General features: G+C 48.1%; 1 protein-coding gene across 9 annotated transcripts in view; it reads left to right on the forward strand.

The window, feature by feature from the left end:
• The window catches only part of mub (poly(rC)-binding protein mub), a 400,625-nt gene that overhangs the window by 54,900 nt on the left and 318,924 nt on the right, over positions 1–26,801 (forward strand). The gene's annotated exons all lie outside the window — the stretch shown is intronic.

Genomic DNA, 26,801 nt, shown 5'->3' on the forward strand with positions numbered 1-26,801 from the left:
ATATATATATATATATATATATATATATATATATATATATCCTTCATCAGGATCCTGCAGTATGATTCACAGTACCCCCGTGTACAGCAGGATAGGTAAGCCATAGGATCCTACACCATCCTGAGATGCCTCCATGGTGATGGTCCTCCCTGGTGAAGGCTGTGCAGGATTGCCAGGTGTGTGTGTGTGTGTGTAGGATATTGGTCGCTGGAAGAGGATCGAGGATTTGCGCCGCCCGCTGGCCTCCCTGCTCGCCAGGATCCCACTGAATAATTCCGTAGGAGTGTGGGATCCCTGGCTGGCTGGCTGGTTGGCTGGCCCGAGTCTGGGAGACAACTGATCCTGCACCAGCTGTTGGTGGTAGTGGTGTGTGGGTGACGGTGGTGGGTGTGTGGAGTGACGCTGGTGTGTGGGTGACGCTGGTGGGTAGTGGCGGTGGTGTGTGGGTGACGCTGGTGGGTGGTGGCGGTGGTGTGTGGGTGACGCTGGTGGGTGGTGGCGGTGGTGTGTATGTGGCGCTGGTGGGTGGTGGCGGTGGTGTGTGGGTGACGCTGGTGGGTGGTGGCGGTGGTGTGTATGTGACGCTGGTGGGTGGTGGCGGTGGTGTGTGGGTGACGCTGGTGGGTGGTGGCGGTGGCGTGTGGGTGACGCTGGTGGGTGGTGGCGGTGGCGTGTGGGTGACGCTGGTGGGTGGTGGCGGTGGCGTGTGGGTGACGCTGGTGGGTGGTGGCGGTGGTGTGCATGTGACGTTGGTGGATGGTGGCGGTGGCGTGTGGGTGACGCTGGTGGGTGGTGGCGGTGGTGTGTATGTGACGCTGGTGGGTGGTGGCGGTGGTGTGTGGGTGACGCTGGTGGGAGGTGGCGGTGGTGTGTGGGTGACGGTGGTGGCGGTGGTGTGTGGATGACGCTGGTGGGTAGTGGCGGTGGTGTATGGGTGACGCTGGTGGGTGGTGGCGATGGTGTGAGGTTGACGCTGGTGGGTGGTGGCGGTGGTGTGTGGGTGACGCTGGTGGGTAGTGGCGGTGGTGTGAGGTTGACGCTGGTGGGTGGTGGCGGTGGTGTGTGGATGACGCTGGTGGGTAGTGGCGGTGGTGTATGGGTGACGCTGGTGGGTAGTGGCGATGGTGTGAGGTTGACGCTGGTGGGTGGTGGCGGTGGTGTGAGGTTGACGCTGGTGGGTAGTGGCGGTGGTGTGTGGGTGACGTTGGTGGGTGGTGGCGGTGGTGTGAGGTTGACGCTGGTGGGTGGTGGCGGTGGTGTGTATTTGACGTTGGTGGGTGGTGGCGTTGGTGTGTGGGTGACGCTGGTGGGTGGTGGCGGTAGTGTGTGGGTGACGCTGGTGGGTGGTGGCGGTAGTGTATGTGTGGATGACGTTGGTGGGAGGTGGCGGTGGTGTGTGGGTGACGCTGTTGGGAGGTGGCGGTAGTGTGTGGATGACGTTGGTGGGAGGTGGCGGTAGTGTGTGTGTGTGTGGGTGACGCTGTTGGGAGGTGGCGGTAGTGTGTGGGTGACGTTGGTGGGAGGTGGCGGTAGTGTGTGGGTGACGCTGGTGGGAGGTGGCGGTAGTGTGTGGGTGACGCTGTTGGGAGGTGGCGGTAGTGTGTGGATGACGTTGGTGGGAGGTGGCGGTGGTGTGTGGGTGACGTTGGTGGTAGGTGGCGGTAGTGTGTGGGTGACGTTGGTGGGAGGTGGCGGTGGTGTGTGGATGACGTTGGTGGGTGGTGGCGGTAGTGTGTGGGTGACGTTGGTGGGAGGTGGCGGTAGTGTGTGGGTGACGTTGGTGGGAGGTGGCGGTAGTGTGTGGGTGACGTTGGTGGGAGGTGGCGGTGGTGTGTGGATGACGTTGGTGGGTGGTGGCGGTAGTGTGTGGGTGACGTTGGTGGGAGGTGGCGGTAGTGTGTGGGTGACGTTGGTGGGAGGTGGCGGTAGTGTGTGGATGACGTTGGTGGGAGGTGGCGGTGGTGTGTGGGTGACGTTGGTGGTAGGTGGCGGTAGTGTGTGTGTGTGTGGATGACGTTGGTGGGAGGTGGCGGTAGTGTGTGGATGACGTTGGTGGGAGGTGGCGGTAGTGTGTGGGTGACGCTGGTGGGAGGTGGCGGTAGTGTGTGGGTGACGCTGGTGGGAGGTGGCGGTAGTGTGTGGATGACGTTGGTGGGAGGTGGCGGTGGTGTGTGGGTGACGCTGGTGGGAGGTGGCGGTAGTGTGTGGGTGACGCTGGTGGGAGGTGGCGGTAGTGTGTGGATGACGTTGTTGGGAGGTGGCAGTAGTGTGTGGGTGACGCTGGTGGGTGGTTTTTTTTTTTCTTGTGGACAAACAGGGCCCAAGCGGAAGCATGCCCTTATCACGACCATCTCAGCGGGAAGGCAAAATAATGAGAAAAAAAAGAAACTAAATATCTGAGCTTCTCAGGTGTGTGTGTAGACTCGGTTTATGATGGTGGGAAAGGTTATAGGAAGAGGGGAAAGAACAGATGGGGAAGAGGGACTTCCACAAAACAGTTCTAAGGGGCAAAAGAAGAAGTTATCATAACGGTCAATCAAGGTATGGTTGGTCTCCACGCACAGAACCTTTGGGAAGCAGCAGCTGGGTGCATGCCGTAAGGCCAATGAGTTCAAACTCGGAGTGGGCAATTTACTATGACAGTTGCCGAAATAACACTTGTAGAACAGAGAGGGAAACAGCATCATGGCAGATGGGAATAGATTGGTTAGAGAGATGAGTTATATTGTGGGAAACTGTTGATTGCACTGTGGTTAAACAGGAATTATTTAGGTCTAGCCAAGAGAGAAATACTAAATACCATTCCATGGCCTCCCTTGTGGATATCGAATAACTAGTCAGAAGAAAAGTAATTACAGTGCCTGTACGGTACCTCCTAGTTTGGGGGAGCAGATTTTGTGATGTTCATTTCGTTAGGCTTCGAAAATAGAGAGGAGATATGTTCAATGCAAAAAAAAGAACGAATATCAAAGAATGGAGGGAAGGAGGGTGAGTTAGAATATGTAGAGTGGGATCATCGTTTAAGATAGGATATGTTTAGAGGTCGAGAAAGAGGATCGTGCATCGAGAAAGAAAAGAGCATATGCGACAGGACAGAACCTTGAAAAACAGCACAGTCGCTTCTTGGCAACGATTACTGAGATAGAACGACTAGAAAGGAAACAGAGAGTAACAGAAAAACGAAAAGAAGTTCACTGACGAGAGACGTGTGCCACACACCGTCAAATGCTCCAGAAATATCGAGAACCACGGCAGAAGACTCACCAGAACCCCTAAAGAGACGAGGACTCGAAGTGGGTCGCATAGGAGAAGCTACCGTCAGCAGGTAGACCTTGCTCCTCGAAAGCCGTCCTGGTGATAGGAGAGGAGAGGAATCGAAACGTGCAAGAGTATTTCGCCCAAGACTTTGGACACAGTAAAGTTGAAAGCGTTGGGTCGATAGAGAAGACTCAGAATTGTCTCTTCTCTTCAGGATGGACTGCACCCAAGAAGGAAAAAAAAGCAATTTTTTTTTTCTTAAGCAGACGAAAAAGGCGAACCAGGATCGAAGTCGGGGACAGAGGCGCTGTTCCTTAAGAGAACACGGGGAGGTGTGTCGTCCCTCCCACTCCCTCCGCTCACACGCCTCGCCCACCTGTAGCTAGGAGAGAACCCGGAAAGCCTTGCTTGAGGAATGTATAGGAAAGGTCGAGGGTTCAGTAGGAGGAGGAGCCCGGGAGTGAGGGAAGGACTAGATGTGGAACCATCTACTCCGTTGGTGAGGGTTGGTGGCGGCGGTGTTGTAGTAGTAGGGTAGGTGCTTCTGCTACTGTTGGTAGTGTTGGTGGTGATGCTATGGTGGCGGGTAGAGGTGGCGATTGTTGGTGAAGCCACTAGTGCTGACGATGATGGTGTTGGAAGCGAGAGCGTTGCTGCTTCCAAGAGGTGGTGGTGGTGGGGTGGTTCTGATGATGGTGTTGGTGAAGGCCTAGTGTTGTCTGTGTATTTATGTATGTGGACCGTTCATGAGGGAGTTCTCCACTCGCAGGGCTTCCCTGGGTATTACGGTGTTGACGTAGGTTTCGTGGTGATGTGGGTGTTAAGGTCAGGTACATAGTAGCTTAGTGTTACCACATGGGTTGGTAGTGAGGATGGTGCAGCGGTAGATAGTGTTACCACAAGGGATGGTCGTGAGGCGTTACAGCCATAATGTTACCTCTGGGGGATGGCAGTGAGGGGGGTAGAACAGTAGTGAGAAAGCCAGTTAACATATCTGGTGGTTACGGATGAGTTCATATGCTGGAGGACAGTAACAGACTCGTGCATTCGTATTTTTTTTTATTTTTTTTTGTGAGATGGGAGACGAGATAGTAAAGCGGGAGGCTCCTCCCATCCACCACTCCCTCCGGCTCATCAACCTGCAGGGAAATAGTCGTATAGGAACAGTCTGATGAGGTTAACAGTTGCTGGGTACTGTGAGGGGAGAGCAGTGTTACCAGCTACTCTCTCAGGAAGAATGAAGTTGGCATACGTGCATAATACATTGTCCTGCTTGAACAACTTATTCACTGATGATATCATTATATGTTTAGCCGGGGTATAATTGCATTGGATGTCCCCAGTGTGAATACGTGTGGCGATAGTTTATGCCAGTCTTGCGTAACTCGACTGCTGAAGACACTCGTGTACACTTATTTTCATGTAGGAGTTTGAACCAGTCACGGACAAGAGTCCACACTAAGGCTGGGTTTTAATTGGCATATGAAAAAGTTTTAAAAGAGGGAGAGATGGAATAGGATGACTGTTTTAATAGTATTAGAAGACTGAAAATTTGCCCTTTTAAAAGAGGTCAGGTCGTAGCTGTTTGGAAAGGGAGGAAGAGAGGGGTTGGTGAAAAGTTCCAAAGCTTCGTGGTGTCGGGAAAGAAACAAGAGATCGCTGCGGGCTGTCACCCTTGAGTTACCAGGAGTCACACAGTAATAATGTGACACAGTACATTACCTGACTGTTACGTGGTCTGGCTAACGAAGAGGATGCTTGAGCATCCCCAGGTTTTGGGAGCATAAAGCAAAGCAGTATCTGTGTAATACTCAGCTTTTGGGAGCATAAAGCACAGTAGTATTTGTAGAATACTTCAGCTTTTGGGAGCATTAAGCAAAGTAGTATCTCTGGAATACCTAGCTTTTGGGAGCATAAAGCAAAGCAGTATCTCTAGAATACCCAGCATTTGGGAGCATAAAGCAAAGTAGTATCTCTAGAATACCCAGCATTTGGGAGCATAAAGCAAAGCAGTATCTCTAGAATACCCAGCATTTGGGAGCATAAAGCAAAGCAGTATCTCTAGAATACCCAGCTTTTGGGAACATAAAGCAAAGTAGTATCTCTAGAATACCCAGGTTTTGGGAACATAAGGCAAAGAAGTATTTGTAGAATACCCAGCTTTTGGGAGCATAAAGCAAAGCAGTATCTCTAGAATACCCAGCATTTGGGAGCATAAAGCAAAGCAGTATCTCTAGAATACCCAGCTTTTGGGAACATAAAGCAAAGTAGTATCTCTAGAATACCCAGGTTTTGGGAACATAAGGCAAAGAAGTATTTGTAGAATACCCAGCTTTTGGGAACATAAAGCAAAGTAGTATCTCTAGAATACCCAGCTTTTGGGAGCATAAAGCAAAGCAGTATCTCTAGAATACCCAGCTTTTGGGAACATAAAGCAAAGTAGTATCTCTAGAATACCCAGGTTTTGGGAACATAAGGCAAAGAAGTATTTGTAGAATACCCAGCTTTTGGGAGCATAAAGCAAAGCAGTATCTCTAGAATACCCAGCATTTGGGAGCATAAAGCAAAGCAGTATCTCTAGAATACCCAGCTTTTGGGAACATAAAGCAAAGTAGTATCTCTAGAATACCCAGGTTTTGGGAACATAAGGCAAAGAAGTATTTGTAGAATACCCAGCTTTTGGGAGCATAAAGCAAAGCAGTATCTCTAGAATACCCAGCATTTGGGAGCATAAAGCAAAGCAGTATCTCTAGAATACCCAGCTTTTGGGAACATAAAGCAAAGTAGTATCTCTAGAATACCCAGGTTTTGGGAACATAAGGCAAAGAAGTATTTGTAGAATACCCAGCTTTTGGGGGCTTAAAGCAAAGTAGTATCTGTGGAATACCCAACTTTTGGAAGCATAAAGGAAAGATATCTTTTAAATAGGAAAGGTGAAGCGACACTTTTGAGTATATCGAGTGGGTCAAGTTATAATCTTACAATTGGAGGAGTGATGAGCTGTGCTGCTGTAGACGCGACTCCAGTTAGTAAGGATGTAGAGCTAGAACCTCCCCAGATGTGAGTGATACTCTACAAGAACGCATGAGTGTTTAGTATCACCGCATGACCCTCGTACTCGATGGTCAGTGGTGACACGACACAAGCTCCGGCTTTAATCATCCCATTGAGCAGTTGACCTGAGGTAAGCCGTTGGTCTTTTCCGGCTTGCCAAACCTCACACAGTCCGCCAACAGAGAGCGAGGTCAGAGCCTGCGACCTTCGCCCCTAATGGCCTAAGCACCCTGCCTTCTCATAATTAGAACAGTCGTTATAAAGAAAAGAATTGACGTTACCGCAACTGAACCCACGGTTCCCCAGAGGCAGACTTGGCTATCTGTGTAATGTGTGGTTTAAAGATGAGTTGGACGTTAGAGTGGTAGCAAAATACTCTTATTGTGATAAGTAGTGGAACTAAATACCCAACATAAGAGATGGGAAAGTTGTGAGGGCTTCTCAAAAGAGAGGAAGAAACCCAGATTGAGACACTTTAATTTAACCAGGTTGCATCAGATTTCATAGTGGAGGTTGTGACGAGACGGGACGCAAATCAGACAAAGAGAGGATGGAACGGATTGGAGGGAAGTGGAGGGATGCAATGTTGAGTCGTCAGCGTATAAGTGCTTCAGGATGTCTGTCGAAGAAAGGAATTGGTCGGTAAGAGAAAGGAAGGGTGCAGGAGACACAGCAGAACCCTGGGGGATGCAGCTGTAGACAGGGAATTGGGAGAAGCTGATCCATCGACATATACGTCGAGACTTCGACCAGATAGGGAGCTAGAGGGAACTGAGGTAAGAAAGCGAAAAGAGGGAAGTTTGGAGATCAGACCCCAGATGCCATACCGTGCCAAAAGCTGTTGAAATTTCAAAGGCTATAATGTACGGTTTTCCAGAGTCTCACAGAGATTATAACCAGACATTAGGAAAGGCATATCATACTGGGCCATGCTTTAGTGAAGGCCAGACTAATGATCAGAGAGAAGGTTGTGAGAACAAGACGCTGGAGGAAGTAGGAGTTGAGGAGGGATTGAAATGAGACTTTAGAAATCACAGAATTCAAACTGGACGATAGTTAAAAGAGAGCGGGCCGCTCTCTTTGGAATCGGCTGTACCAGTGCATGTCTGCAAGAAGAAAAGAAATGAGGTTTTATAAACAAGCAGAACAGAGGGAGCAATGTACAAGCTTAAGTTCAGAGGCACACTCCTTCAAAACATCAAGTTCAGAGGCGCACGCCTTCAAAACATCAAGTTCAGAGGCGCACGCCTTCAAAACATCAAGTTCAGAGGCGCACGCCTTCAAAACATCAAGTTCAGAGGCACACTCCTTCAAAACATCAAGTTCAGAGGCACACTCCTTCAAAACATCAAGTTCAGAGGCACACTCCTTCAAAACATCAAGTTCAGAGGCACACTCCTTCAAAACATCAAGTTCAGAGGCACACTCCTTCAAAACATCAAGTTCAGAGGCACACTCCTTCAAAACATCAAGTTCAGAGGCACACTCCTTCAAAACATCAAGTTCAGAGGCACACTCCTTCAAAACATCAAGTTCAGAGGCACACTCCTTCAAAACATCAAGTTCAGAGGCACACTCCTTCAAAACATCAAGTTCAGAGGCACACTCCTTCAAAACATCAAGTTCAGAGGCACACTCCTTCAAAACATCAAGTTCAGAGGCACACTCCTTCAAAACATCAAGTTCAGAGGCACACCCCTTCAAAACATCAAGTTCAGAGGCGCTCTCCTTCAAAACATTATGCTGGATGCCGTTCGGTCCACTCATAGGTACAAAAGTGTTGCTTGTGTCCAGAGTGCAAAGTGCATTTTCGACTGGACGAACACAGATGCCAGGGAGATGCATAAGTGGTGAGGGAAAGTTAAGAACCTTCCAATGTGGAGTAAGTAGAGAGAGCATAGAACGGAAGGAGTTGGTTTGTCTCTAGGAGGGACAGCTACAGTATCATCAGGACGGAGAAGTGAAGGAAAGCGTATACGACGGAAGTCGTTGGAGATGCTTTTGACGAAAGACCAGAGAGATATATCAGTGGACGAAAATGGGAAAAATGGTTGTCGCTCATCCCCTGTATCAAGAAACGACTCGCTTCTCGAGTAACTCACTGGTCATGATCGTGAATAGAGATGAAAGTTCATACGAAGTGTCTTAAGGGAGGAGACCATTTTTCAGGTCTGATATGCCAAGTCCCTTGCCCAGATGACCTCAAAACAGGGATGATTGGACAGCACATCGGACGAAGAGGTCGCTTTAGAGGAGGAGGAAAGGATGTGTGCGTCCGTTCCTGCAACGATAACATCTGTTATACGCTCGTGAGACAGACGAATCACTTAGGGGGAGAGACAGAAATCTTTCTTTTCAAGCAAAATCAGAAATAAGATTTCTCGTTAGCTGTTCCATCCAGCTCATATATTATATATATGTTTAGAAGACACGGTTGATGAAGATAAGATCACGAGAGAGAGTGGTCAGGTGAACCAGTTGGGAGCGAGATTGTGTAGCCACAAGAGGAAGGATCAGAGTTGAGAACAGAGAGACCCATCATGTTAGGAGAGTGGTCGTGAGGGTCTGGGATATGGGTAGGGCGGGTAATGATACGATCCAGGTCATTAATACTGGAAGACGTGACGGCTCCAATAACACCCCCCCATCCCCCTCCTCCCTAAAGTATCAGCTGTATGGGAGGGGAACTCCCTCGACCTTCTCCTCTGGTGTGCGTTGAAGCTTCGCAAGTATACATGGGACCTCTAACTTCATACCTTTGTTTCTGGTCACTGGATCCCGAATTGTCCTCTCAACATGATATAAATTCGATTTTCTTTTTTTTTCTTTTTTTTTTTAGATCTGGAAGTCTGCGTTTTTTTTATGAGAGAATTTTTTCATATCTCTGACTGTCTCTCTCTTGTGATCTATTTCAGAGTGACGGAATTAGTTTTGTTCTTCTTCTTTGCATTTGTTCTTGTTTTTCTCCGTCTTTCAATTAAAAGGTTGGTGATGATCAGAACCCCGAACGGCATATTCTAAATGTAGTCTGACCAGGGCGTTGTGAAGAGTAAATTTTGTGTCATTCCTTTTATAGTTTATACTTAAATCTAGCTTTGAAATCATGCATTGTATTTTGGCTTATTATTTTGCAGCTGAGGATTGTATTCCATATTTCAGGCCATAACTGATAATTATTAGTCACCTTATGGTCTCTTTCGTCTACTTCTGATGATGGTTTACCAAACATTTTATATTCGTGTTGAATATCTTTTCTCATCAGAACGCATTGCTTTATATTTATGCACATATTAAAGTCCATCTGTCACATCCCTGACCACTGCATTAGCTTGCTTAATCTGTATGAGTCATTAAACTTAATTCTTCCTTTACTTGGAATTCATATGTTAATGTGCCGTCAGCAAAGATTAAGATCTCGCTAGAGCGTCGTCTAAATATCATTTGATATAGACTTGAAAGACATTGGGTCCTGTGACTGATCCCTGTGGCACCCCACTTGTCACGGTCAGCCAGTCGGATACTTCCCTTATTGAGAACCACTCGCTGTTCCGTATCTGTGAGCCAGTCCCGTCGCTCCTTGGCTCCCACTCGGTGTCCTGTGCCGCTAGGAACGTAGATATCGTATATATACACACACACACACACACACACACACACACACACACATATATATATATATATATATATATATATATATATATATATGATTAGAATAACCGTCAGGTATGAGCTTTCGTTAGGGAGTCTCCCTTCATCCTCAGATGTTGGTTAAGATGGTGTTAGCACAGTGGGGTGGTGAGAAGTGTACATCGAGGAGGGAGTGTGAGGCGATTATGTCCACCCCACGCTAAATGGTCACTTCCCCACATCCCCTGCCTCGCTGCCTGCCCGTCCGGCACTGTGTGTGTGTGTGTGTGTGTGTGTGTGTGTGTGTGTGTGTGTGTGTGTGTAGTTTCCTCCTTATCTGCTTCCCCCTCCCTTCCCCCCATCCTCAGTGTGTGTCCTATCGTAGCCCATCGAGGTGGGAGACGGTCAGGTAGAGAAGATAGCCAGGAGACACGTACCGGGGAAACCTTACTCTCCGATGCCTTACTACAAGTCTGGGGCGCCGTGATCTGGGAGCACCGTAGTCTAGGGGTCGCCACGGTTCCTGGGCGCTGTGATCTGGGACGTCACAGCCTTGGGGCGCTGCAGTGTGGGATAGCACACCCTTGGGACGCCGCTGATTCGAGGCACCACGATGGAGTGCCATAGTACTTGTTAACACCCCCATGGATCACACCAGTATGGACCCCCGCCCCCCCCATTGAGACCAGCGGGAAGAGGGGCACCACACACCACCGCCTGTATAGATGAGGAGGGGGAAGTAGGGAAGCCCCGTCGCTACATAGGGAAGTTTGTAGGGTGTTGATGGGCTCTGGCCTGCCGGGGAGCCTAACGGATCAGAAGCCTCACATTGAAGCCCTGGGTCTTCACCACACGTCGGGGATTAGTGAGCAACCTCAGTATAACCCCCTCCCTCCCTCCTTCCTGCTGGGGTAGTTGGGGGGGATTTGTTTGGCAGCACCGGCACCTGCCCTCTGCGGATCGGTAATGCATACACGATACATGCAGTTAGCAGGGGTCGTATATGTGTCACTTTGGTATTAACCATACCATGGCATCGTGAGAGTGATCTCTCGTCCGACCAGGACTTCATCAGGGATAATTTCCCTCCTCCCAGACCCAGACCATCTCACTTTCCATATCGCCACCACCGGCCAAGCCGAGTCGATCATACCCACACACCACACCGACGTAGAAGACATTATAACCCGACCTTCTAACCCATACGTTAAGTAGACCTCGCGAAGCGGCACTCGCACAAGACCCCGCACGCCGTCAGTAGAGAACGCGTCACACCTCCAGACTAGAGAACACAACGCCATCGCTGACCAGACCTCGCGAAGCGGCACTCGCACAAGACCCCGCACGCCGTCAGTAGAGAACGCGTCACACCTCCAGACTAGAGAACACAACGCCATCGCTGACCAGACCTCGCGAAGCGGCACTCGCACAAGACCCCGCACGCCGTCAGTAGAGAACGCGTCACACCTCCAGACTAGAGAACACAACGCCATCGCTGACCAGACCTCGCGAAGCGGCACTCGCACAAGACCCCGCACGCCGTCAGTAGAGAACGCGTCACACCTCCAGACTAGAGAACACAACGCCATCGCTGACCTCCTGACGGGGGAGAGAGCAAACAGTAGATGGATACTCCTTCCGCAACCCTGTGAACCACAGAGCCAACACCATCCAGCTCTGGCAGGCCGGTTAAGGAGATTCGCCCGACCTCCACCACCCGGGACCCCAACACTAGCAGCAGATACCCCTTCTCCCGAAGGTGACACGAACCAGCTCATTAAGCATACCTCACGACACTTTGCCACACAACCCTCCACATCATTTGAGCTGGACAGACATGACAAACCCACTCAAAACCCGCCTTAAGACACCGGCTGACCCACCCTTCCCGCCCACTGACACCCGCACCTCGAGTAAAACCTTGAAAGAACTCCTCCTGCGACAGGTCCTGACGACGTATCAAACTTCCGCGTAAAACACTTCGGCCCAATTGCCGCCCGGACACTTGACAAAGATATCTTCAGCCTCACAACAGAATCCCCCGGAAAAATCCGAACACTTGCCCACGCTCAGCCTTCCCTGACGCCCTTCAAACCACCCAACTCCTCCTCCTCCTCTTCCTCCTCCTCCTCCTCCTCCTCCTCCTCCTCCTCCTCCTCCTCCTATCGCTCTTAAATCACTGCTGCCATCATTATCGAAGCTCCTCGACGAACTGATCCATAATAGAGTCGCCCAAAAATATCCTTCCCCCACGCACGCAGCACGGCATTAGGTAGACACCATCGCTCCACCACCACCACCACACTGCATACAAGCCTTACACAGAACATATCCTGGTTGTATGGAAGGAACCACAGCCCGCCCCCCCTCCCGCACAGTGCTCATGGCAATAGATATCAGCAAGGCTTATAACAACGTCACCCCCTCTCTCACCCGATATATCCTCACCCCCTTCCCTCACCCGATATATCCCCACCCTCCTCCCTCACCCGATATATCCCCACCCTCCTCCCTCACCCGATATGTCTCCTCCCTCACCCGATATATCCCCTCCCTCCTCCCTCACCCGATATATCCCCTCCCTCCTCCCTCACCCGATATATCCCCACCCTCCTCCCTCACCCGATATATCCCCTCCCTCCTCCCTCACCCGATATATCCCCACCCTCCTCCCTCACCCTATATATCCCCACCCTCCTCCCTCACCCGATATATCCCCACCCTCCTCCCTCACCCTATATATCCCCACCCTCCTCCCTCATCCGATATATCCCCTCCCTCCTCCCTCATCCGATATATCCCCTCCCTCCTCCCTCACCCGATATATCCCCTCCCTCCTCCCTCACCCGATATATCCCCTCCCTCCTCCCTCACCCGATATATCCCCTCCCTCCTCCCTCACCCGATATATCCCCACCCTCCTCCCTCACCCGATATATCCCCTCCCTCCTCCCTCACCCGATATATCCCCTCCCTCCTCCCTCACCCGATATATCCCCTCCCTCCTCCCTCACCCGATATATCCCCTCCCTCCTCCCTCACCCGATATATCCCCTCCCTCCTCCCTCACCCGATATATCCCCTCACCCGATATATCCCCTCCCTCCTCCCTCACCCGATATATCCCCTCCCTCCTCCCTCACCCGATATATCCCCTCCCTCCTCCCTCACCCGATATATCCCCACCCTCCTCCCTCACCCGATATATCCCCTCCCTCCTCCCTCACCCGATATATCCCCTCCCTCCCCTCACCCGATATATCCTCCCACCAACTGTGCTTGACACCACCCTACGCATACGACCTTCGCCCTCACATGATCACAGGAACATGACACGACGCAAAGAACACCAAACCTGCAGCACCACATGGCATAATTAGAACCCTGGATCACCCTGAAATAGATCGTCTTCGTCTGTAAAAAAAAAAATCCGCCGTCACCACCCTCCTAACCCTGTCCCCGTCAGACACGAGTGTATACAGACGAATCATATCAGTGGTAGTATGGGCGAGGGGCAGATGTGTTGGTTGTGGTAGGTGGAGGCAAGCACAAGGCGCACAGTTAGCTACAATACATCGACATAGATGGGTGACAGGTGGTGTCACCCATTGGGCCCAGAGACCTAAGGAGTCCTTGTGTCGTATGTAAAGATGGGGAGAATGGCGTTGATGGCATCTGGTCTTAGTACACAGAGGAGTGATGATGCGCACAAGATATCGACGTGGAAAAGAATACGAAAGGATGTTGAAAATGCATTACGTATAATACACGTTCAGAATGCGACTGCGCTGAAGATGATACAGAGGAGGGATCAGGGTTCCTCACCGACTGCGCTGGAGATGATACAGAGGAGGGATCAGGGCTCCTCACCGACTGCGCTGAAGATGATACAGAGGAGGGATCAGGGCTCCTCACCGACTGCGCTGAAGATGATACAGAGGAGGGATCAGGGCTCCTCACCGACTGCGCTGAAGATGATACAGAGGAGGGATCAGGGCTCCTCACCGACTGCGCTGAAGATGATACAGAGGAGGGATCAGGGCTCCTCACCGACTGCGCTGGAGATGATACAGAGGAGGGATTAGGGTTCCTCACCGACAAGATGATACTGAAGGATACACAAGGAAAGTGACGGGATTCAGGATTGAGCTCGGGGTATCGTAGATCAGATGCAGACCACAGCCGACAGGTCGGACTACCTCAGGGTCAGAGTCCCATGTAGTCTACAGATGTACCTCTCACCCAAGCATGTATTGGCAGTGACTCTACACACACACACACATACACACACACACACACACACACACACACACACACACATACACACACACACACGGCTGGAAATAGGTGGAATACATGGTAAATACAGACAAGAGAGAGAGGACCCGTTGACCTGTGTCTGGGTCATCTGCTCGTTCGTGTACAAAGTGGGTCGTGTCTGTTCTAACACGTGAGTGGATGAAGTAAGGATAGAACGGTAAGATAGTTCTATCCCCCGCCCTCCGCCACTCCCTCGGCAACAACGGCCGGCAAGAAAAAAAGATTGCAAGAAAGATCATACGATGGTGTGGTGAGCCTGCATGGAAGTTAACAGGATAGAACGAAAGGGAAACCTTACTGTAGAATTTTAATCCACTGCCCTACCCTCTGTAGCACTTGAATGTATTCTGAGAGTCGGCAGCGAGAAAAAGGAATTTATGAGTGGGCCATTCTTCCGTCTGTTTCCTTGCGCTACCTCGCTAACGCGGGAGACAGCGACAAAGCATAATAATAGAATATCAATATATATATATATATATATATATATATATATATATATATTTATATATATAATTTTTTTTTTTTTTTTTTTTTTTTTTTTTTTGCTTTGTCGCTGTCTCCCGCGTTTGCGAGGTAGCGCAAGGAAACAGACGAAAGAAATGGCCCAACCCACCCCCATACACATGTATATACATACGTCCACACACGCAAATATACATACCTACACAGCTTTCCATGGTTTACCCCAGACGCTTCACATGCCTTGATTCAATCCACTGACAGCACGTCAACCCCGGTATACCACATCGCTCCAATTCACTCTATTCCTTGCCCTCCTTTCACCCTCCTGCATGTTCAGGCCCCGATCACACAAAATCTTTTTCACTCCATCTTTCCACCTCCAATTTGGTCTCCCTCTTCTCCTCGTTCCCTCCACCTCCGACACATATATTCTCTTGGTCAATCTTTCCTCACTCATTCTCTCCATGTGCCCGAACCATTTCAAAACACCCTCTTCTGCTCTCTCAACCACGCTCTTTTTATTTCCACACATCTCTCTTACCCTTACGTTACTTACTCGATCAAACCACCTCACACCACATATTGTCCTCAAACGTCTCATTTCCAGCACATATATATATATATATTCGTGTTTAGTCAGTAGGTACCTACACTGATGAAAATCATGGTTAACCAGTTTTTGAGTTATATACCATAGTCTTGGCATCTATAATATCTGACGGGAACGTATTGGTTTGATTAAGGCCATTTCATTAGCTTTATATATATATATGCCCTGATCTAAGGCAGGACCCATGTTATCGACTGGCCTGTGGGGGAGGATGAACAGCTGGGTTGACTGTGGACCGGCTTCCGCGCGACCAGGTTTCAAACCTCTTATGTACGCGACCCTGATGGCCTGTGAATGCGTCATGGTCACTATCGCTAACCACCACACGAAGGTGTCAGTATGGTGCTGAGTGAGGTGATGTAGGTGTAGACATGCCCATGTACAGAGGTACGGTGTCGACTTGTACAGAGAAATACACAGAGACGTAAACACGAAGGATTACAACATATCGGATTCAGGATTTTTAGAATGCAGTTTGTTACTGACGGTTGCATGAATGTCCTCATTATATACCTTTCATATATATATATATATATATATATATATATATATATATATATATATATATATATATATATGTGTGTGTGTGTGTGTGTGTGTGTGTGTGTTATCTGAGATGCCACGGGCACCTAAGGCCATAATCAAGGCCATCTCATTAACACTGTATATATGACATGTGCAAGAGATGCATGTGGCATGCGAAAAGTTAGGAGATGAGTGGATTAGAGAAGGTAGCGAGTGGTGGGATGAAGAACTAAAGTTGTTAGTGAAAGAGAAAAGAGAGGTGTTTGGGCAGTACTTACAGGGAAAGAGTGCAAATAATTAGAGGATACGTAAGAGAAAGCAATAAGAGGTGAAGAGAAAGGTGCAGGAGTTGAAAAAGAGGGCAAATGAGAGTTTGCATGAGCGATTATCAGTAAACTTTAGGAAGAATAAGATATTATTTTGGAAGAAGGTAAATAATGCATGAAAAACATGAGAACAAATGGGAACATGGGTGAAGGGTGGCAAAAAGGGAAGTGATAACCGGAAGTGACAAAGTGAGTATTTTGAAGGACTGTGAATGTGTTAGACGATAGAATGTTTGGATCGCGTGGTATGAAGTGGAAGAGTCTTGAAGAGTGGTTTGGTGAGGACAGAAGAGGTTGTGGATGCCTTACGTAGGATTTTCAGTGTCTGTATAGATCGCTGTGAGGTGCCAAAATGCATATATAATAGGCCTTAAGGCCTGTAATGCCTAACCTTAGGGCATTCATCTATGTCTATCTAGGTGTGTGTCTGTCAAGTGCGGAGCAGAGCCGACGCTTGGTGTGTTCATGATCATGGTGTCTCGCGAGTTGCCTCATGTTATCTGTACCGTAGGTGTACGTATTCTGGCAGCCCCTGTATCACGTTATTTGGTACACTTACTTACTCACCTACTTTACTATAACCATCAAGTCGTTTTGCATCTCAGTGAGTTCAGTATCCCGACGGGCCATTGTGATGAGAACAGTTTTGGACTGTGGGTGTAGTTAGACTAAGTCTGGTGGAAGGTCTTGGGAGCAGACGAACATTTTAAGCAAAGTCGGGAAGATGGCCCTTACATTCATATCCAACGTACGAGGGTAGCAAAACGAATAGAATAGCTAAGGCATTGACGTATGCTTGACTAAACGAGGAGTGAATGGTGGATGGAACTGTTCCGTGCAGCGCACTGTATCTTGAAAGCATTGCAAGAGCTTGTTTGGAGTCGGAGAGGATTACCGTATAAGCCAGGAGTTGGATAATGTACCTCAGAGCCATGAGTGAATAGAGTTGGAGCAAGACGTCAGTTTTTCCTGCTGGGAGTGGGTGAGATTGTCATGCCTGTAGAGAGCAGAATCCACCCTGGCCTCTCCAATGGCCCACAGGGATGCTTTGGTACATGTAAGCAGCTTATTGCCAGCCATGTTGGTAGCCCCCCCGTCTGTATGTTCACATATTAGTCCTTGTAAGATATGAGGATGACAGGGAACATATGATGATAGATCTGAGAGGATCTGATGTACCTGAGTTTCAAGGATACATGTATAAGGATCTGTTGGTTGTGGATTCAGCAGAAGCCAAGTATCCTGGTGGGTGATGGTGGGTCATTTCATGCAGAGATTCGGGGTCGTTGGTAGCGTTCATGTGTAGCTCGAAAATTATGAGGGAATGTGGAGTGTCTTGAGACGCTTGGCGCTGCAGATGGCATTGTGGCACTTAGGGGAGTGCAATATCATTTCTCATATTAACGAATCTAGTCGACAGAGGAAAAGGTATCTGAAACCATGTCTAGGAAACACACAAGTTGCCCATCAGACATGGATGATACGATCCGTGATTACAGATCATACATGCAGAAGGTAAAAGCTTCTTCCTGCCAGTGTCAACACTCACAACACCAGTTTTCTTGCCTGTGAGAGCACGGACGGTGGCCTAGACTATGAACGGCATCACTACCAGTGCCCAGGTAAACGTATGAGTTACATCATTCAGTTACATCATTGTGAAGCGCAAGAAGGTACTTCTCACACGTTACATGATCGAAATGAATTTGCTTTGGCAGCGCTGACGACAAGGCTTCACTGAGTGACGGGATGTGTGAACTGGTCAAGGAGAACTTGAAGTCTCTTGGATGAGGAGGTGCAGAGCCAGATATGGTCAGCATGACTTAAGTACAGTATCACCACTGTTAAGATCAGGGTTGGTCAGAAGCTTGTGTATGAAAACATTGAAAGAGCGTCTGGCTAAGGCGTCCTTAGCGAGTCGCTAAGGACGCCTCACCATAGGACCAGGTGAGTGGCAATGTGATAGGTACCCCCTGGCCAGTCTGATCATATGGCCCCTTACACCAAGCTCCGAAAGATGCTCAGGGAGAATTTCCCTATTCGCTACATCAGATGCAGATTGAAGGTCAATGAAAGATGTGCATGTGTTCCCCTGCTGGTGAGCAGAGGAGTCAGCAAAGCAATTATTTCCCCTCCTGTCAAGTAAAGAAGCCGAATAGGTGAGGAGGTGGTGTAACGGTGATGGTGTATTTGAGTCTACTGAAACTGGCGTACTCTTCAAGACTTTACAATAACAGGACGTGAAAGAGACAGGTCGAACCTGGTCAGACTAAGGCTTGGGTATAATTAAGGTACTACGTGTCCAGGCATAAGAAGTCTTTGTTTGAAGGCTTCATGCTGGAGAGATGGAGAAGAACAGTAGGAGAATTTGGACTCGAGTCGAAGCACGCCATAGGTGGCACCGTCATCTCCTGGTGCAGTGACTTTAAGGCGTGCAAATTGCAACTCTTCAAGTGTGACTGGTATGAAGTGCGTGCCCATGTCATCAACACAAGCTAATTCCACGGTAAAAACCTGCATCAGCGACAGTCTGGTGCAAGTGGACCTGAACTTGATGAGGCAATGGCGTGCATTGTGACCACGTGGACCACTGTTGATGCTTGATCATGTCCGTAGTCCATTGAACTGTGATGTAAGGACGGCGATGTCTTGGCAGCTGATCTCGTTCACTTCCTCGTAGGGAGCGAAGCCACCGACCAACTTGCTCTTGGTTCTCCATCCCATGAAATCCCTTTCGAGAGGCTTTTAGAAGAACGATTATGAACATTACCCTCATGTCGGTAGGCAGCTGCATATAGTCGACCCCTGTCGTGTTAAACAGCATCTGTAGATCATCTCCTCGACAACAGCACAGCCAAGTCCACGAAGGAGGAGTCAGCACTTGTGGTAGTGTACACGACCTGCCATTCACCGAGTCTTTCAGTGACAAAAGCCCGTTAAAGTCCGAGGGGGAATGGAGATGCGACGTCTCGTATGAGGGACACTAGGGGGTTGGCTTCTAGAGGCTGTGTATTCCGGGGAATATGGGATCGATCAGAGATCTGACATGAGTGATACACTGATACATCTATGTCCACACGGGACAAAAGTATCTGCCTGGATGGGTACGATGAATTTCGACGTGATCGGTACGGCTCGCGTTGTCTTCGTAGAGCTAGTGAACGTGAGTGTGAGGCAGATTTCCTAATGATTATGGCAGTCCATAGTTATTTCCATGGAAATATGAAATCAGTATAATACTTATGGCAAATGACTAGACATATCGCAAGCAGTCGATATGTTAAGATGAATTGAAAACAATGTGAGACCAGACTAATGGACGTTTCTCAGAATACTTCCTCCTTAGTTCCATCTTGTTTCACTCAAAATGTGTAAGATACTTTTTTTTTCCCCCTTTAACCTTGTGTTGTACAAAGCTTATTGCCAGATCATGATCGCCACCGAGAACATGGCTGGGATCCTGATGTAGGCTAGTGGGGTGAGAGGCACCGACCATTAATAAATGAAAGGAGACAGGGTCCGCCGGGGGTCGGCGGTGGTAACCACAGAGGCAGAATGTCGCGAGTCGAAGTCCCCTCACGTAGATGCATGCGTTGCCCTGACCTAGGTCAAGAGAGAGGTGTGCGATCAGGTTCCTCTGATCAAATATACATATTGCATACGTTAAGGTCAGCACTAATGACTATAATTGAGTCCGGTTGTTAAGAGGTTACCGGGAGAGTCGTGTTCACGGACGGGATCACGACGGATGATATTGTGAACATAAATAACCTGGTCACTGAGGTTTTAGAGTTCTTATGACATCGATAGCCCGAAACTCCTACATATATGCGTAGGGAACGAGGGGATGGGTTCCGAAGGTAGATCATATTAGATGAATTTTATTGATGAAAGTAGTAGCTCAGTCGCTTAATCTACATCTACGTCTACACATATTTCAAGGAATGCTCCATAACTCCCGTTCAGGGGGGGAGGGGCCATCTTGTTGAACTTGTCGTTACATAACTGATCGGTTGTCTGTATCGTCTTGTAGATATATCCGCACGTGTGCCTTAGTTAATGGCGTGGACACAGTATGTGCCATGTGCGATACTTCCTTGAAGCTGAATTTCATTAGGGGGTGTCCTCGCCATGGTAGGAAATACTCGTGAGATAGCTCAGACAGACGTCTGAGAGCGTGGTGGGGCGCCTCGACAACTGGAGGAGGGGAGGCAGCCAGCTCCTGCAGTCGCTGCTGCCGCGTCAGTCATGATGTCTGTGAGGACGCCCATCAGACGCTCCATCCTGCCCATACGAGCAGCCACGTCACTGGCGGTGTCACTGGGAAGAGGTGGAAGGGGGGGGGGGGCAGGAGGCCGTCACAGGGCTGGGTTCCTCCTCATCATCAGTAGGGCTATGCCGTGCGTGGGGTTGTTAGGGCGGGGTGGCCACAGGCCTAGGTGGAGAGTCAGGGTGCCATGTAGAAGCCCACCCCCCCTCTACGTTCCGTGCTTCACCTGGGATATCTATAATGGATGGCAGGCGTAGGGTGCAGCCAGCGAGGAGTGTCGGGCTCCACTCGTGAGGTGCAAGGGGTCGGTGTGAGCAGGATCTGGCCCCATGGGCACCTCTGCAGTAGTCACAGTCTTGCTGGCATGGGGACAGTGCTTGGAGATGTGGCCTGTTCTCTCCACCAGCAACTGGAGATATAAGAATAAATCTCTCCTCCCACCTCCCCTTCTGGTTTGGAACCGGAGGCACTGCGTCTGCTGGAGACGAAGCCTTAGTTCTCAGTTGTTCACTACTAAGACGAGGGAGAAGGGTATGCCACAACCTTGGCTTCACACTCAACACTCAAGCTTCCCCCTCGCGGTTTTGGTCATCTGCAGGGAAAGTTCACGTACAATATTTACCACAGCATCTCGGTGCGATCCACCGCGCATTCCAACACACCACCGCAGCTTTTGTGACATAGCCATGTTCACAGGCGCCTGTGTTGGCTCCGGCGGGTGGACGTGGCCGGCCGGTCGGCTTCTAGACCGCTGGGGAGATTTTTCGAATTGTGCTTTGGACGGGGGTGGGGTCGTCACCAGTGGCGTACCGCACGGCTTAGTCCTGGAGCTGTTGATCTCCTCTTGATCAATGTCTTGTGTCTGGTCGAGAGATGCTAAAGAGCTCGAGGTTCCTTGTTAACTGTGCCTTGTGTCCGTCTCCGTGAAATTGGGCTCACTGCTGCCAGTGCAGTGTCGGTAGTGCAAGCACTGTAGGCTTTACAGATTTTGGGCAGTGTAGGTTGTAGGTAGTGTAGGCACTGTAGATTGTACAAAGTGTAGATTGTTAGTAGTGTAGGCACTGTAGATTGTACAAAGTGTAGGCGGTACATTGTAGGTCGAGTAGACATTGTACAGAGCGTAGACAATGTACATCGTAGGTAGAGTAGACATTGTACAGAGCGTAGACAATGTACATCGTAAGTAGAGTAGACATTGTACAGAGCGTAGACAATGTACATTGTAGGTAAACATTGTACAGAGCGTAGACAAGTACATTGTAGGTAGAGTAGACGTTGTACAGAGCGTAGACAATGTACATTATAGGTAGAGTAGATACTGTAGATAGTAATGAGTGTTGATAGTGTCGACTGTGAGAAGTGCAGGAACTGTAGCTTGTATTAAATGTCAGTCGTGTTTGCGGCAGCGCCGCCTCTCTCTCTCTCTCTCTCTGTATGGATCCAAGGGAACTCATTTACCGGGGACAATGGCCTCGGTGTGCAATACTGTGTTGGGTCTTAGGGAGGGGGATGATGGGGGTTAGAATGAGATAGGGAAGGGGGGATAGTCGTGGTGGTGCTGAGGAGGAAGGAGGGTTGGCTGGGGTGTCACGGGGTGAGGGAGGGTCGGGCGTTCTAAAAACTGTTATTGCTGCTCAGATGGGGGACAGCTAGGAGAGGGGAGGGAGGTAATAAAGGAAGGAAAAAAAAGAAAGTAATTTATAAGGAGTTTACCTTCGGTCTGGTAATGATAATTAGATCTGGCTAATAAGGGAAGCCAGGATAGGTTGACCTGGACGCATGGTTCGACCAACGAGTTTGCTGGTGGGGTGGGAGAGAGAGAGAGAGAGAGAGGAACATCAAATCCAGATTTGACCTTGAGCGAGGTCGGAGGACTTCTCACTCCTGTCGGAGTCCAACCTTCCCCTGCTACTTATCGTAGCGTAGCCTTGAAGCTGCAGGAACTCTTTGAAGAAGGGGGTCCTGTGGTTATATAAAGATCTCTAGGGCTTCAGCTGTGGGTAGAGGGGAGTCTGGCTTAGGTGCAATGTATATGACAGGTGGAGTGTGGCTGTAGGCGATTGAGGCAATTCTTCATCAGTTCCTGGCGCCACCTGTCTCCGCGAGAAACGGTGAACAAGTATGAAAGATATATATATATATATATATATATATATATATATATATATATATATATATATATATATATATATATGTGTGTGTGTGTGTGTGTCTTTGGGGGCAAACATTACCCTGGGGCAAACATTACCCCCGGGGGCAAACATTACCACTGGAGGCAAACATTACCCCAGGGGGCAAACTTTACCCCTGGGGGCAAACTTGACTCCTGGGGGCAAACATTACCCCTGGGGGCAAACATTACCCATAGGGGCAAACTACCCCAGGTGGCAAACATTACCCCTGGGGGCAAACATTACCCATAGGGGCAAACTACCCCAGGTGGCAAACATTACCCCTGGGGGCAAACATTACCCATAGGGGCAAACTACCCCAGGTGGCAAACTTTACTCCTGGGGGTTTAACATTACATTCCGATCGTCCGTGACGTCCGTAGTCAGTATTATTCCTTGAGTCCATCCGAAGCGTCCACTCTCCGTTCGCGACGCCCGTAGTGGGTCTGTCCGTGTTATGTCCGTGGCAGACTCACTCCGTCCGTGGCGTCCATATTGAGTCCCTATATTGACTGCCCGTGGCACCCGCATTGAGTGTCCGTGGTGTCCGTAGCGGGTCTGTCCTTGGTGTGGGCACTCCCAGGTTAATTTCACTGTCGAGGTTTTTACGGACGGGGTCGACGTGTCGGGTGCAGACAAATATTTTCATTACGGGCTCTGAGCTGACCTGTTTCATTATATATATATATATATATACTGACAGCAGTCGCCCAGGGTGGTACTGCCGTCCTGACTGAGAAGTGTTAAAGTGGTGCCTGGGACCGTCTGGCACTTTCCATGTCAGAATTGCTGGTCTTACTTTCGGTCTCGTCAAAACAGGACTACCGGGCTACTCCCAACATCTTACCAGCACCGTATACCCACTCGAACCCCACTTGTTTTCTTCTTATAAGTTCTCTTACCATCACCAGTCTGCACAGTCGTTTTATATATATATATATATATATATATATATATATATATATATATATATATATATATATATATAAGATAGATAGATATAGATAAATAGATAGATATGATGGAGTCTAACAAACGTATGGCCCTTAGTCTCAGGGATCATAGGATATTAAGAATCTCGGGTTTCCGCCTGACTCTTCTGCCAATGAGAAGGAGGGCTGAGACGATAGTAGTAACGGCCCCTCTCACGACCTTTCCTCTTTGACAGCTCTGCCTCTTTTTCTCTTCACTTATACCAACATTTGTGGACTCTCTAGTTTCCATTCTTCTGTTGAACACCATCTGTCTAGTCCCTCCCCAGTTGTTTTAATGATGTTCTCAGTCGTCGCCTTTTTCATCTCAGACTATAATCTCCATTCCGGTTCAGAGGTGGTGTTTGTGCTTATTCTAACACCAACACATCTGCTGCTCGCCTCGAGGACCATAAGTCTCCGAACGTTGATGTTTCCAGGCTCAAGATCTGTCTCCCCACCACCACCACACTCTTCCTTCGTTTCGACTACTGCTCTGCTGATTTTACAAATTTTGTATCTTTCTTCGACTACCTAAACTCCTACCATGTGGCTGTGGCATCGTCTCACCCGCAAGCCGAGATTCTCTTCTTAGGGGATTTCAGCGTTCACCATAGGGAATGGTTGCATTCCTCATTTCTCCCATAGGGAGGTTGGGAAAATTGAAGCCCTCGCGATCTCCATTCTCAGTGATGATCTAGAGCAAAATATCTCCCACTCCACGCACGTACCTGACCGCTGTGACCACTCTCCTAATATTCTGGATCTGTTTCTTACCTCTAGTCCATCGCGATGTACCTACACAATCTCGCCCCAGTCGGTTCATCTGACCACACACTCTTAAAGGTATTCGTTTGAACGACTTACCCCTCCAGCAGCCCCAATTAAACGTCAGTATTGGCACCTCAACAAAGCGGAATGGAATAACTTGACGAAAATTGTTTTTAGACTTTCGTTGGGTAAATTACTGTGTTTTATGTGGTGATGCTGCTGTCGCGCAACGCATACCAGAGGGTTATTGTTGCAGGAATGGAAGCATTTACCTCCTGATCTTCCAAGACGATCTCTTCTTCCGTTCCTGTTCTGAGGCCATTCAAGTAAGGGATGAGACATATCGGGCTTGGGAAAACTCTCCTTCCTCTGGCTCCCATTCAGTTTTTATCACTGCCTGTAATCTCTGCAAGCATGTTATCCGTGAAGCGAAGCGTTCCTTTATTCTAAGGAAGTGCGATAACCTCTCCTCGTCTTCCGTTGATAGGTCCTTCTGGTCTTTAGCCAAGGTCATCGCTAATGGCTTGTGCCCTTTTCCGTTCTGACGGTACTATAGCTGTCTCTTCCTTTAAGAAAGTGACTCTCTTTGGTTCCCGTTTCTCCTCTTACTCCACCTTGGATGATTCTAACATTCCTTCACCCCCTGATGCTTCTCTTATAAATCGTATGCCTCTTTCCGTAATCTATTTCGAACTATCCGAAAAGCTCGTCTTTCTCTTTTACACATGCAAAGCTTATGGTCCTGATGGCATCCATCCCCGTGTACTGAGTGTGCCTTTGGACTTGCACCTGTGCTTGCTCGTCTATTCCGTTTCTGTGTAAAAAACCGCAACTTTTCCTTCTCCTCAGAAGCTTGCATTGATACGTTCCATCCCTATGAAGGATGACCGTTCCGACCCCTCTAACTATCGTCCTGTTGCTGTGACATCTACCATTTCCAAAGTCTTTGAACACTTCAGCTTCCATATCCTCAACATCTCGAATCTCAGTCTTCTGTCTGATCACCGTTATGGCTTATATATATATATATATATATATATATATATATATATATATATATATATATATATATATATATATATATTTTTTTTTTTTTCTTTTTCAAACAATTCGCCATTTCCCGCGTTAGCGAGGTAGCGTTAAGAACAGAGAACTGGGCCTTTGAGGGAATATCTTCACCTGGCCCCCTTCTCTGTTCCTTTTTTTGAAAAGCAAAAAAAAAAAAGAAAAAAAGGTTTTTCAGTTAATGAATCTTTCTATAAGTCGAAGTATTTTGTATACCATAAGCTTATGGACAGACATAGATACGAATTGAACAAACACATTATCTGGTTAACTAACCTTTTAAGTCTCTGAGAAAACGGATTGCATTGCAGACAGAATTTAAGTGCACCGTTCTGTGTATAAGTCGGTCTTGCTGTATATAAGTAGATGGTGAAAAAAAAAAGTAGGATTTTAAGGTATGCCTGAAAGAAGAAGTCACTCTTGAAAATGTGTAGTGATGTTAAAGTTAGACTTTCCACGCGTTAGAATTGTCAATGAAACAGACTCGTCGTGTTTTAATATGATGTTTTAAAAGAAGATATAAACGTGGATTAATGAGCTGGAATCGTAGCGTTACATTACGTTTTAAAAGAAGAGAAGTGGTTTAATGAGGTGCATTCATAGTGTTTTAATACGTTTGAGCAGCAAAAGTTGTTAAATGAAATACAATGATAGTGTTTTAATGCGTTTTGGAAAAATAGAAAAGTGGTTTAATGAAATGCAATCATAGTGTTTTAATACGTTTTAACAGAAAAAAGAAGAGTAGTTTAATGAATTACAATCATAGTGGTTTAATACCATGTTTAAAAAGAGGAAAAAAAAAAAGTGTTGTGGTCTTATGTTTGCAAAAACCTTTTGCCGTGTTTGGATTAATTTTGGCTGAGAACAGAGGCCGACCGGGTGTGTAAACTAGATAAGAAATAATGTGTAAACACTCGTACATATTCCCTCTCAGCCCTTTTGTCCAGGAGAGATTCCGTGTTTGGGAAATTTCAGAGGTACACATGATGTATACGCTGAGCCAAAAGGTATTACTAGTTCATTATTCTTTTCCTCATAAATCACTGAGAGGATCGTATGTATGATATATACGTAAGTAGTGATACGCCTATCACATCCTTCCTAATTACTCTGGTGGTCTTTTACCGTTTTGTAATTACTTTATGCTCGTAACGATCGTTTGCAGATGGATCAAGATGTTATTAAAGATTATGCTGGGGCATATCTGGTTTATGGAAAATATTATGGTCTCCCATAGTTTTATGAGATCTAGCTACTTTAGAAAATGTCTACGGAGGTTGAAAAGAAAACGGAAAATGGACTGATACAACATACGAAGCTGGTAATCATTATATAGTTCTCAAGATAAGATCATCTCACCTTCCTGGTGTG

This window comes from Panulirus ornatus, chromosome 64, assembly GCF_036320965.1.
Source record: "Panulirus ornatus isolate Po-2019 chromosome 64, ASM3632096v1, whole genome shotgun sequence".
In the NCBI taxonomy this organism is placed as follows: Eukaryota; Metazoa; Arthropoda; class Malacostraca; order Decapoda; family Palinuridae; genus Panulirus; species Panulirus ornatus.